The 12,970-nt window shown below is 36.2% G+C and overlaps 1 pseudogene; it reads right to left on the bottom strand.

The window, feature by feature from the left end:
• Positions 1-519: 519 nt before the first annotated feature.
• On the bottom strand, positions 520-1,869 carry LOC101423428 (dihydrolipoyllysine-residue succinyltransferase component of 2-oxoglutarate dehydrogenase complex, mitochondrial pseudogene; annotated as a pseudogene).
• Positions 1,870-12,970: the final 11,101 nt, after the last annotated feature.

Below are 12,970 nucleotides of genomic sequence, written 5' to 3'. Positions count from 1 at the left end.
AGCAAAACAGCACCTTCATTCATGTGTTCAATACATTTACACAGGTGGAATCATGTGAGAATGTGCACAGCCAGGGTAGAGGCTGTTCTGTGCTTGGGAAGCAAAGTAACCTTTTAAGTGAGTCTGGAGAGTGGACAGAGATAGAAACGTAGGAATCACATAGTCCCTGGTGGTTCCCCTATTATATACTGGCACTGGGGAGAATCAAAATCATCACTGCTGATGATGGGCTGATGGAAAAAGACAGGAATATTTAAGAGCATCCATTAAGACTCTGTCTCTTAAGTCTCAGGAAATAAAGTATTCAAATGTAAGAAAAAGATGCAGAGAGGGAGAGAACCTGCAGGAACACCAAGAAAAGACCTGCAGCTGTTGGTTACATAGTGTTCTGGCTTTCTTGCTTGAGGCCAACAGCTTGTGCCTAACTGGCATCAGGCTAACTCAGGACCTGTGAGGAGACTGGGAGAAGCTTGGTTTTCAGTTCCTGCATGGTCAAGTAGTAGGGCATGGGGCTTCTTCCTAAAGGTCCAGCAAGAGGACTCTGGGATTCTCTACTGCTGCCTTGATTTTGTGGAGGAAAGTCCTTGCCTTTCTGTTCTCTGGCAGCTGGTGATCATAGGTCAGTGTCACATACATCATAGGCTGCAATTTCACCTTGCCTCTCACAGTCACTGGCCTATCAAAGATGTCATGTATGCCCAGGATGGCAGACTGAGGGGGTTTGATATTGGGTGTTCCAAAGAGCAAGCCGAAAATGCCTCCACTGTTAATTCTGAAAGTGCCACCATCCATATCTTAAATGGCAAGTTCTTTCTTTCAGATCTTCTCCCCCAGTTCACTGATGGTTCATTCAATATCTGCATAATTCAAAATTTCCATATCCCTGATGATAGGAACCCTGTGGGACGGCCACCCAGACACCGATGCCAATATATAATCCCTATACACCACCTCTTTGACTGCATCGTCAATCACTGCATTTACATCAGGCTGCTCCTTCAAGGCCAAGGCTGAAGCCTTCACAAATGCCAACATGAAGCCTAGTTTGAGGTAATATTTCTTGAGAAAAACATCTCTTTGCTGAGCCATCTCCTGGATGTTACTCATACCAACCTCACTGAAAGTAGTTAGCATTGCGCATGTGTTCTGGGCCTCCTTCAGACACTGAACAATGCTCTGCAGCATCCTGTTCATTTTCTCCAAGTGTTCTGAGTGCAGACCTTTGCCAGCTCCTGGCTCAGCCACAGGAGGAATGGCAGTGGGTTTTATAGCAGGTTTGCTAACGGGAGCTTGTGAGAGTGAGGGCACCAGTGGCATCTCCATGGGTACAGGTGCTGAAGGTGGAGGAAGGATTGTTGATGTCATAGGCTTTTCTGTAGGTGCTGTGGAAGCAGGAACTTCAGCTGGCTTGGCTTTAGCAGGAGGAGTGGCATTTTTCCTGAGTATGAAAAAGGAAGTATCTCTTTCTACTTTTTTCCCATCAGGACCAAAAGAGTTTCTATTACTCCATTTACTGGTGATGGAACCTGCACAGACGTCTTGTTTGTTTCAATCTCACAAACCAGTTCATTTTTTGCAACTGAGTCTCCAACAGCTTTCACCCACCTGACATCGACCTCTGTGACAGATTCTGCAAATGCTGGGATTTTGACTGTAATTACACCATCCTTGCATGCACCTGTATTTCTAAAGAAGTGAACATTCAAGACACTACTGCTGAGAATGGCAATCTTCCTACTGTCAGGGTAACCAGGTCCCTGATATAGGAGACCCCATGCAAGGAAAGTCTCTCTAGAGTGCAGTTCCCCTTTTGGAAGGTGGAGAGGGAGCAGCTGAATGCCTGGACATGCAGTGGGACCAAGGCAACATCATGAACACAGCAGAGCCGAGGGCGGGCAGACAATGGATATAGGGCCCAGCAACCAATGCTATATATTTTAAAATTTATATTGTAATTGTGATCTATTTCCTCACCTTCTAAAGGAAACATGCAGGGCACCAGTTCCTTCCAGAACATCCCCAGACCTCCACTGACCACATGTTCAATGATCTCAGCAGAGCCTTCTCTTTTTAAATAATTATGTGGGTTCCCAAGGATACATTTGTCAGTGACAACCTATCTTCTAAGAAAACACCAGCCATTCAATTATTTTAACATTGCATGCTTTACTCCAAACATGTTAGTGGTTATTTATATTCTATGGTCTTAGAAGAATGTGAGGAGCCAAAATGAACAGTGAGAAAAGCTTCTGCTGCTGAGTCACTGATTTTTTTCATCCCCAGGATCTGGTTGATGGTTTGTGGAGATAGAGAGGAGCGCCCAGGATAAATGGAAACTGAGGACACAAAGGCATATCTTTATAATATTCACCTGAGCATGATTTTAAGCCATAAAGTAGGTGACAGGCAAAAAGTGCTTAGGTTAAGTGTACAATTTCACTCTACTTTGAATGCCAATACTTTGACCACGTATTTGAAGTTTGGCATTATTTAAACAATTTTATTTTCTAATTCAGTTGTCTGAAAGCTGTTCTTCTCATGACTAAAGCTTTTGTGTAGTAAAAATGTCTATTTCCACCTGAAACCACTAGGACCCTGGCACACATGTCTGGAATCTCCTATTTTTAAAGTTTTATCATGTCAGTTAATACAAAGGTCATAATGTAGATTTTTGTACTTAGAATCAGTATGAGAATGTGGAACTGTTCTTTGCAGATCTTGGCGCCATCAGCAAATAAATTAAAATTAACCAGAGGCTTGAAATAGAAATAACCCTCTTTTCAAGTGTTTCATTTAGAGAATGACATCCTGTTTTCTTCAGACTATCACAAGTAATTCTGCATATGAATGAATTTTGTAATAGAAAAGGCCCAGCAAATGCAATACAAAAAATATCTTTAGAATTTCAAGCTTCAATTAAAAAAAAAAGGCATGATACTTTCTCATTCAAAGTATGAACGGACAAAGAAAACCTGAAATATAGTTATACAAAGATTTAGAGTTTTATAACGATTTGTGGCAGCAAATGGTAAGCTAAAGTCATACTATGAGATAATATAGTATTTCCTAAGGACAATTTAGCATTTATCTTATAAGAAAAGATTTCACACAATTTGGCTTTTGACTATAGAAGACAGAAAAGTTTTCTGTTTACAGGTTGTATTAGTCTGCCAAAGGGGTGCTGATATAAAGTACCAGAAATCTGTTGGGTTTTATAAAGGGTATTTATTTGGGGTAGAAGCTTACAATTACCAGGCTATAAAGCATAAGTTACTTCCTTTACCAAAGTCTCTTGCCATGCGCTGGAGCATGATGGCTGCCAACGCCTGTGAGGTTTCAACCTCCCTCTTCCTCTTAAGGCTCTGCAGTCTTAGCTTCTTCCTATATCAGCTGTAGCCTGGGATAAGTCTTGCCTCTCTCCTGGGGCTTGTTCGTCTCTGGGCTCAGCTGCTCTGCTCTCTCCACAAAGCCAACTATCAGGTGAAAGTATCATCTCTCTTCCCAGGCCTCTGCCGTGTCTAATGGCGCCTGCTCTCTTTGCTCACCTATCTGCTTCTCTGTGTATTTACTTCCTGGAACTCCAGCATAAAGCTCCAAACTCTCTTCTCTAATGTGTAGTTTTCTCTGTGAGGACTCAACGTCCTACTGACATGACCCAATCAAAGCCTTAATCATAATTTAATCAAATATAAGTGAAACCTCTGAATCCAATACCATATAATATGCCCTGAGAAACAGACCAGTTCACAAACCTAATCCAATAACTATTTTTGGAATTCATAAACAATACTAAACTGCCACACAGGTCTAAACAAAAAGTGTTTTTCCAAAATGTTGAGACCAGTTCAACAAAAGGAATGGCTCAAATGGGAGGCACCGCAGAACTTAAGGAAGAGACTCTAGAAGTAAGAGAAGATGGAAACAGGGGACTCAAAGTCTCAAGGAATAAGAGTCTCAACTCAAACTTCCACATTGTATTCATTGACTATGTCAGGGATGGGAATATAGTTACTTTTTTTATTCTTTAGATAACATTATACCAGAGCAATCACTTCCACATTTTTCCCATGTATATTGTGCAAAGTTTAAATATTTCTTTCTGCAAACAATTATGGGTTGTTCAGGACAGCGTTCAGTCCTAAAAGGACCTGGAGTTCTAAGGTCCGTACCCTCAATTGTGTTATGGAAATATTTCAAACTCTGGCCATTTCTCCACATGAAAAAAAGAGAATAAAATATTTTTCACCATTGCTATTGTAAAAACTAGAATACAGTGACATCATGTATTAAATTGAAAAATAAATTTCAATTCAAAATCATGTATATATATATATAAATATCTTCCATTGTGTCACAGCTATAATTAACCCAACACAGTTGCAGTAGTCTTGCCCCATGTGTATCCCTAGTGGCTAGATGGTCTCTTCTATATATAAACAGAATAAAGAGTTAAGCTAAGCTGAATCCCTTTCTTGGGTCAAGAAAATATTAGGAGAAGCCTTTTCTATATTTTAATTCAGTACCTAGAATAAAAAGATGTCTTCACTGTTAACATCCTTTCAAGGAGCAATGTGAAAGCTCACACTGGAAATATGATGATTTTATTATCAAGACAATAATAAGCATGATAAAAATAATAATAGCATTATTTCAGCAAGTTTAGTCAGTAAAATTCATGAGTTTATGTGAAATTTGTGACAACAATTGGCTAAATGCTTGTGGTAGATTGAACTATATGCCTCTATTTGGACATGTTCTTGATCTTGGTCCATGTGCTGGTAGATATAGACCCATTGTAAATAAAATCTCTTGAAGATGTATGTCACTTCAGGTAAGGTGTACCCCAACTGACACAGGTTGGGCTTTCATACGGATTACTGGAGTCCCTGATAAACAGAATGGAATTCAGACATAGAAAGAAAAAGCCAAGGCAAGAAACCAAAAGTTAATGAAACCTGGTGGGGAACAGAGAAGCCATCTTCATGGGCATTGCCATGTGACAGAAAAGCCAAGGACTGAAGATCTATGGTAGCCAGCCCATGTATGCTACATCCTTTAGGGAGAAAACATTGCCTTGCTGACACCTCAATTTTGGACTTCTAGCCTCAAAACTGTGAGCCACCGTATTCTCATTGTTTAAGTCAACCCATTGCATAGTATCTGCTTCAACTGCTGGGAAACTGAGACACAGCTTATAAAGCCTGTTTGCTTTTCCTGACTCCAAATAAACTGTTTTCTAGCCCTTTTGCTTATAGTAGGTTGTTAATATGACTTTTTTCCCCCCTCTATTTTTTTTTTAATGTTACATTCAAAAAATATAAGGGTCCCTAGATATCCCCCACCCCCCTCACCACACTTCTCCAACATCAACAACCTCTTTCATCATCACTGGGCATTCATTGCTTTTGGTGAGTACATTTTGGAGCACTGCAGCACCACATGGATAATGGTTAACATTGTAGTTTATACTCTCCCCCAGTCCACCCAGTAGGCCATGGCAGGACATACAATGCCCAGCATCTGTCCCTACAGTACCACCCAGTACAACTCCAAGTCCTGAAAATGCCCCCATATCATATCTCTTCTTCCCTCTCCCTAACATCAGCAGCTACCATGGCCACTTTCTCCACATCAATGCTACAATTTCTTCCATTACTAGTCAAAATAGTTCCATAGTAGAATATCAGTAAGTCCACTCTAATCCATACTCTATTCCTTCATCCTGTAGACCCTGGGATGGTTATGTCCACTCCACCTCTGTATCAAGAGGGGGCTTAGATTCCACAGGGATGATGGATGCAATTCTCCTACTTGCAGTTGTAGGCAGTCTTGGTTCTCTGGTGTGGTGGTTGACCTTCTTCACCTTCCTGTTATCTGGCCTGGGTAAGTCTAATAAACCAGAGTGTAGGAGTTGCAAGTCTGCTGAGGCTCAAGGCCTGGTTGTCACATGGACAGTCCAGAGATTCAGGTCTTTTGAGTATACACCAATCCCAGTGCCAGCCACAGATCCAGTAAAAGTGACAGAAGAGTCATGTGTAGAAAGGTCACATCTAGGTCCAACTCCATCACACTCAGGTACACAAACTCCAAAGAGGGCCAACTGACATGGCACTGAACTCCAGAGCCATCTGCCATGACCACAGAACCTGTGACTCTCTGTAGCCCTATTGCTAATAAAATATGAGCAGAAATGATGTGTTACTTCTAGTGTGATGGAATTAAGAGCTGTTCCACAATTCCTCTGTTTCCCTGTTCTGTTTACTGATTATTGCCACTGGGGATTTGAAGCTATGTATTGGAGATGACAGATCTTCAGTTATCCTGCATCTTTGGATGACTCCATAAATTAGTACATTTTCCCACCTCTGCAGAACATGTTGGACTTTGACCTGAAGAAGCAATAAACATTTATACTGCTAATCATCCAAGGTTTGAGGGTTGTTCATTACATAACTAACATTACTAACCCTAACTAGTACATATTCAAAATAGAAAGGGATAATAAAAAATGGTAAAAAATAATTGTAATACAAAAGTAGGTGAATATGCATATTGAAATGAAAATATAAATGGATGTTTGCTTCTTCTATTAAGCATATGTGTATTTATAAAGCATGGGAAAATAAATGTATGCATGTAAGTATATATACATATATGTCTATATACATATACACACTGTTATATATGTATTTGTGTCTGTGTTGTGTGTGTGTAGGCAGAAATCAGTAAACACTGGGAATTTATTAACACAAATTATTTCATAAACTATCAGAACTCTACCAGGAAAAGGAAGAATCTTACAGGTATTACTAATCTCAATTATATATGAAACATTGAAAGGGAATTCAACAATTAATCAGCATTGGTTGTCACAAGCAGTGACCAAACAGAAAAACTTTTAAATATTATGATCAAAGTGTTGACTTAGATAAATGTCTTTAAAAAGGAGAACTGATAGGCCAGACATAAGTCTTCATCTCCTAAGAGATGAGTTTTCTATATGATATTATCATAAAATACTAATGAAGAATGCAAAAATTTTTAATATTGCTAGCAGAAAAGGTCAACATATCAGTGATCGTGTAATATATAGTACATTAGTCAGCCAAAGGGGTGCTGATGCAAAGTCCTAGAAATCTGTTGACTTTTTTTAAGCAGTTTTTATTGTCTTTTTTTTAAAAAGATACATAGATCACACAAAATGTTACATTAAAAAATATAAGAGGCTCCTATAGACCACACTCCCTACCTCCCACCCCCACTCCTCTAACATCAACAAGCTCTTTCATCTGTGTGGTATATTCATTGCATTTGGTGAATACATTTTGGAGCATTGCTACTTTTATAAGGAGTAAAGCTTATAGTTTCAAGGCCCTAAAGAATTCAGCTCAAGGCTGCTATCTCAAAAAATTCCATTGCCACATGTTGAAGCAAGATGATGGGTGATCTCTGCCTGGTCTCTTCTTCCTCTTATGGCTCTGTGGGCCCAGCTTCTTCTGATCTCAGCTGTAGGCTGGTGTAGGGCTGATCTTTCTTTCTGGGGATTTAGCTGTTTGACCCTTTTCCTTTCTGTCACATGGCAGGACGAAAATGACCAAGTTCTCTTCTCTTCTGTGTCTATTGAGCTCTCTCTCTTCCTGTGTGTCATCTTGAGTGTCCGTTTATATCAGCCCACCAAAGGGGCAGGGACTCAACCTGAGTCAGGCCCTACTGATGTGGTCGAATCAAATCCCTAATCTTAACAGATAATTTAATCAAGACATATCAAAGGATATCATACCCAGAGGAATAGATGTTTACAAACATCTCTGCTTTTGGGGATTCATAAGTAATCTCAAACTGACACGTTCAGTGTTTAGATTTAATGTAGTGAGCATTAAACAAAGTAAAATATATATTCCCATACAGAAAAGAAGCAGTGGACATTAATAAATTCGCTTATAACTGCAAACTATTTTCCCAATTAAAACTAATTCAAATACTTCTCCCATTATTAATGATAAGGAATGAAGTACAAAGATGACTAGCCTGGGACATTGAACCCCATGACTGACTGTGGTAGGTATGATCTATGATGTTTGCACCTAATGTTTAAATGTTTCTCTTTTACAATTTCTGCCTGTCTCACTCCCCAGGTCAGAAGTAGAGGATTATAATAGGCTTACTAAATCAGATATTTATCCCTACTCCTTTTATAAATAAATGCTAATTGACTGTACTTCACTCCACAGAGAGATGATAGTTCTCTTTAATGGGAAAGTCAAACTCAATAATAGTACATTCATAGTCAATTAAATTACCCTAATAATTTAAATTTTTTTCTGTCTCAGCAACAGCATTTTAGTTAGCTTGAACTTTTATGAGTAAAATTATAAAATATACAATATTTTAAGAAGGGGAGAGAGATTATTTTTTAAAATTCTAGTTTAATATGGTTTCTATTGATCAATATAACCTGTTTCCTATATGTACATTTTAAAATGTATATGATAATCTTACTGCATGACTAAAGAAGTGTATATCCTTTTGTTAGGCGAGAAAAACATATTTCTGATGCTCAATTATAGAATGCACTATGTCTATTTTTATGTAAGGGGCATATGGCACATATCTAGGTAATTTTGTGCAGTGCCAATTCTTTTATTGAGTTGCCTAAGCATTTCAGAAAAATGTCAGGATGTTAATATAATATGGTTCAGGTATTAAGAAATAAAATGGAATAAAACTTAGGGAAAAGTAAGATGATATTTGCGTAGCACTTTTTCCTATTTTTCTCAAGTACAGATAGTTTCAGTTAGATTTTTGTCAAGAGTTGCAATAGCACACTCAAAATTGATATATATATATGTATATTAAGCTCACCACCCTGGAGGTTGTCAAGAAATGTTAGCCGTAAAGTGTTCCACTCCTCTCCTGATTTATTGAATGAACTCACCTATCTGAATGAAATTTTTTAACATAGTCTTTTCCATGATTTTAATCAAAATGATTATGTGAAGTTTTGATAAAACTGATGATGCTAGGCTATTTTTCCTGTATTCATTTTCCTGTTAGTTACTGATTACTGACAATTTAATAAATTTAACCAATAATACATTTCACCAGTTCATTAAACAATCTGTATTCAGTGGACTATAAAAAATAAATGCTTATAGTTTCCTCCAGTCACTCCCTTTTACCATGCTGGTGAATTTCCTTTTTTCATTCCTAAATGACATCTTTAGAAGACTCAAATTTTAAGTTTCTTTCAATTGTCACAAATTTCAATCCAGTCTAGTCCACTGTAAAATTTTAATTCCATACCTAGTTCCAAATATGTGAACTCTTCCTTTCCCAGTCATATATGGTTAAACTTGTCCACATGAACTGAAATGCAAAGAGGTCCTGCTCCTGGATGGTGAAAGACCATCTCTCTTCCTCTTCTTTAGTCTACTCCTCCAGTATGATGAGGTAGAAAGAGGATGGGCGAGCAGGTGCTGCTGCCCAGGACTTTTCAGTAACATGACTGTATAAGAACACACCGTTAGAGCAGGTTTCCAAACGCTGAAATGCATGTGTGATGGTTACTGAAGGATGCACAGAGCCCTCCCCCGCCCCCGTCCCCACTGCACAGTTCAGTGCCTTTCAGACTTCTTCATCCTTTCACTATCCCTCTCCACCCTATACCCCCCACTATTGGCAATACCCTACACTTGACTGTTAAGAACCTCATATGTAATTGTCATACAGATGTTCCATGGATGCCTCTTTGCCCTGCTGTTTTGCTCCAAGTCTTTCAGCCCTTGCTCAAATAAGCACAGGAAGCAATGGGCAAAGTACAATGTAAAAGGGTTCTAACTGTGGAATAAGATGCCAGTTTCCCTTTTGTGTATGCCTCCCCCCTTAATCCATTTTTATGGGTGGTTTTTCTGAATCTCCTTTATCCTACTTGAAGGGAGCCCCTTTACTTGACTCAAGTTGGAAAGAGAAAAGCTTTAAGCACTCTCTCTTTTACTATAGATGTTTATATAAATAGCTATGCAAGAGAGAAGGCCAGAGGGAGGAGAATTTCGAACTACTAGTTTGAGTCCTGCCATGTCTTAGTAGATTCCATAGGAAATGTATGCTTATCCTCTCTGCATCTACTTTCATCAATTGATTGAAATGTGGGTCTCATATTAACTTTCAAGCCCATTCACCAGAAGAAACAGAGTGTTCCATTTGATATAGTATTACATTTAAATTATTTAAATAATACTGGGATATAAATATACATTCTGGTTTTAAAAATTTACTATTTTAAGTGTTTTCAACATTATTAACTATTGTTCTAAAATGTGATATGTAATTTGCCTAGCACTTTATTATATAGATACACTATAAAATAATTAAGCCAAATTATATGTATTGGACCTTTATTTTGTTTAATTTATCTGGCTATCATAAATAATGTAGCAATGAAAATTTCCATACCTAAATTTGCTTGTGCATATATAATTATTTATTTAGCAAAATGTTTTTGGAGTGGATTTAAAGAGCCAAAGCATATTTACCTTTGAAAATTTCTTTGTGTGTATTACTGAATTGCCCTGTAGAAAACTTGGATCATTATATATTCTTGTCAGCATGCATGAGAGTACCCATTTTATCACTCAGGAATCTATAAAATTATATTTCTTGAAAGTATCATTTTTTGGTCATTATTTTCTTTTATTAAAATTATACACTAATAACAGGTAAGTTACACTTCATAGTTCTTATTTTGTGAATTACATGTTTCTTTTCTTTTGGCAGTGTTTCTAACTCATAGAAAACCTTTGCACTTTAAGTGATGTTGGCATGCAGTTATTGACAGTCTTATAATTTTTGTTGGGGTTATTACAACTTAATATCATGAATATTGTAGTTTTCCATTGTTTTCCTATGCTCTGAGACATTTTCTAGATCATGGAAATAATTTTGAAATTCTACAAGAACTTACTTATGAACCACCTAGATTTCCATCATTATTGTACTTAATTTTTAAATATTGTTTCTTAAGTACTCCATATTTATTGAACCAGTATTATTTTCTTATTCCATTATTTTTATTACTAATAGTCTCTTAAAAGTTAATATATTTTATGGATATTCAAGTTTATTAATATAGAATTATGTTAAATATTCTCAAAATATAATATAGCTTCTCCGCATTTCTTTTATCCAGGTTTTAAAAATTCCTAAGACTGCATATTTTGTCATTTTTAAAAATGGCAGTTGCAAAAGAGTTTTCTATAAGCCATCAAGCTGAAGATTTATTTGGCTAGTCCTGTTAGTATTCTTTTACATGTTTGTTGCATTAGGTTCAGAGACTGTGCTTATAAAGTATTAGGTCTCAGGACTTTGGCTATAATTTATGCTATTCAAAAATAAATTTCTGTATTTGAAAACAAAGTCCTCTTGTTTTAAGAGTAAAAAATTTGGTATATACATTTAAATATCTTTGCATTTTATTCCGATATTATTTATGTTTACATGTATTTGTATCTATCGATATATTGAGTTGTTTCCCTTGGTTCATATAATCAAGATTCTTATATTCAGAAATACTCATCTTGAGTCTTATTTAAATATTTTTGCCTTCACCACATATTTACATATTACCACTTAAGTGTTCTGTTTATCTTTGCTTAAATAGTTTTGCCTATCCATTTATTATCAATCTGTTATTATATATTAAAGGTTTCTCTTGTTATATATGTTTTCTGACCAAGACATGATTTTTAAATATTAGGTTGAAGTATTGTTAAAAATACACATTAAGTATAATTGAATACCCAATTTAATAGTTTAATTACATATGACATTATCAAAGTGACGTTTATGTGTATTTAATATTTTTTTACATTTACTTACATATAGAAATCTAAAGCTATGATGACTTTTTTCTTTGTGACAACTGGATTATTTTCTCTGCTATCATGTCCTTGGGCATTTTTCTTTATTTTTTTAATTTAACACTTTTGGTAGTATATATCTATATGAATTTTCTTGTATTAATCCTGCCTAAAACCGAGTGAGCCCTTTAAACAGCATATATAAGTTGTTTCCTTTTCCTTTTCCCTTATTAAATATTTACAAAGTTTTATTGCTTGTACTTTGCCTTTTATTTCCTAATTATTATCTTCCTGAAAAAAACCTGTAATTCTTTACTTGAAAGTTTTTTTGTTTTATCTGTCCTCTCTTGCATCCTTGTATTTTATTTCATTTTGTTTTATTTATTTATTTTTTTAACTTTTTAAAATTGAAATATATCACTCATACATAAACATACATAAACAATAAATGTATAATAGTTGTGAACTTAAAAAACAAGCGTATATAACATCTCACCATACCACCAATAACTTGCATTGTTTTTAAGCCTTTTTAACTAATAATTAAAGAACATTGTCAAAATATTACTACTGAACAAAGTATTTTTCCCCTAACCAATCCGATTATTATTATCTTTATATCATTTATATATGAACATACATAAACAATATAAGCATATAGTAAAAGTTGTGAACTTACAAAGCAAACATGCATAAAGTCATACAGGCATCCCATACATGGACCGTCCACCAACACCTTGCATTGTCATGAGAAGTTTGTTGCAAACTATGAAAGAACACTGTCAAAATCTTACTACTAATCATAGTTATTTTCTTATATTTGGTCTGTTTTACCCCAATCCACCCTATTATTATTTTTTATATATATTTTTTATGACAGAAGTTGTAAACTTATAAAACAATCATGCACATGTGCAGAATTCCCAAACAACACCCCTCCATCAACACACTGCAATGTGGTGTGTCATTTGCTACAGATAAAACAATATCATCTGATTATTGCCATGTCCATAGCATACATTTGGCTCACATTTTCCATACCGCCTCAGTATCAACATAGTACATCTTTTGCATAGATGCAAGAATATTATATTATTACTACTAACCACAGTCCA

Source organism: Dasypus novemcinctus, chromosome 5, assembly GCF_030445035.2.
Source record: "Dasypus novemcinctus isolate mDasNov1 chromosome 5, mDasNov1.1.hap2, whole genome shotgun sequence".
Lineage (NCBI taxonomy): Eukaryota > Metazoa > Chordata > Mammalia > Cingulata > Dasypodidae > Dasypus > Dasypus novemcinctus.
The sequence above is the reverse complement of the archived record's forward strand: the minus strand, read 5'-3'. Positions and strand labels throughout refer to the sequence as shown.